We start from the raw sequence: 1,842 nt of genomic DNA on the forward strand, positions 1-1,842 counted from the left end.
CCACAAAGGATGAATCATATATTCCTAAATAATTGATCAAATATGACAGTTAATAAATAAATGTATGAGATTTAAAGAATAAAGAATAAACATGAAAAATTAAGTTTTATTTCTATACTTTAGCAATAAATAATCTGAATAGGAGACTAATAGCCAATTTCAACTTAAAATAGCAGGAAAAATCCTTAGAAATAAACTTAATCAAGAAAGTGAAAGGCATGTACAGTGCAAACTACAAAATATTTGTGAAAGAAATTAAAAACCACTTAAGAAGATGGAAAGGCATCTCGTATCCACAGATTGGGTGAGTGAATACTGTTCTGTTGTCCTGCTGTATCTATGTGGGATTGTTTCCAGAACCACCTGTGATGACAAAATCCATACATGCTCCATTGTTCATAAAACAGCATCATGTTTACATTCAACCTGTGCACACCCTACTCTACACATCATTTCTAGGTTACTTGCAATACCAAATACGATGTAGACGGCATGCAAATACTTGTCACGATATATTTTTACTTGTGTTATCGTGCATTGTTACATGTTCTATATATTTTTGATCACAGTTGTCCGAGTCCACAGATTTGGAAGCCCTGGATGAGGAGGGTCGAGTGTACCCCAACAGTGAGCCCCAGATTCAACACGATCTCTGTCAAGCCCCACGTTTTGTTCCTCTTGATGCTGCTGTTTGCACGAATAGAAAAGCTGACCCTAAAAGTGGTGTGGAATCGCAAAGAATCCTAAATGGTCAAAACAGTCTCATAAAAGAAGGACAGAGTTGGAGAACCTCCACTTCTCAGCTTCTAAACCGACGATAAACGTCCGTTAATCTAAACAGTGTAGAACAGGCCTAAGGACAGCGTGCAATTCAGAGGGACCTTCCTGAGAGCTCAGGAATAAATCCACACACCTACAGGCCATGGAACATCCAAGGTCGCATGACAGGTTCCTCGGATCTTCAGGAAATATTGCCGAAGTCATTGGACACATACACGATAAATAATAAACACGGACCCCTAACTTACACAACATACAAAAACTAACTCAAAATGGATTGAAGATCTAAATTCAATAGTTAAAACTGTAAAACACTTAAGAGAAAACACAGAAAGAAATCTTAATAAGCAAGGATTTTGAAATGGGTTTTTAGATGTGACACCACCAAGTCACAACATACAAGAAAAGATTTAAATTTGACTGGAAGGAAATGTTTAAACAGGGGGACGCACTGGGCACAGAGCTGAAGAGCCAGCGACTGGTGGGAGCAGCACGTGCTGACAACACCTCTGAGAAAGCTCCGGCATCTACAGGACACAGGAACATCTCACAACTGAACAACAAAAGGACAAACCCCCAGTCATGGAGTAATGTGGGCAGAACAGAGAGCAAACCCAGGATTCTAGACCTTTCCAAGCAATAGCCCCTGTCTGGTCTGTCCTACCCTGTGTGGCTCTGCTGTGCTGACTCCAGAACAATCCACAGTGGAAGACATGGCCACAGTGTCAACTGCTGAGGAGGCCCCGTCACTGGAATCAGGGCTGAGCCAAGGTAAAGAAGCACCTGTCCAGCAGGTGCGGGCGGTGGAGACGTCCCTCTCTCTGAGGAGGGGGCAGCAGACCAGAAGGTGGGAGGCCAGTGTCTCCCAGGGTCCCCTGCTGGGATCCCAGACCTAAGTGAACCCATCCCTGGGGCAGCAGGGGGCGCTGTGGGCCTGCCCACCTGGAAACCAGCCCCCTGCTTCCTGTTGGGGGCCTGGTGCCCACTGTCCCCTGGGACAAACTGGCTGCTGCATCTCAGCCCTGGGGAGGCTCAGAGCAGAGAAGCCTCAGAGCTCAGGGT

The sequence above is a fragment of the Propithecus coquereli genome, unplaced genomic scaffold (genome assembly GCF_000956105.1).
Source record: "Propithecus coquereli isolate 6110/MARCELLA unplaced genomic scaffold, Pcoq_1.0 Scaffold663, whole genome shotgun sequence".
Taxonomy (NCBI): Eukaryota; Metazoa; Chordata; class Mammalia; order Primates; family Indriidae; genus Propithecus; species Propithecus coquereli.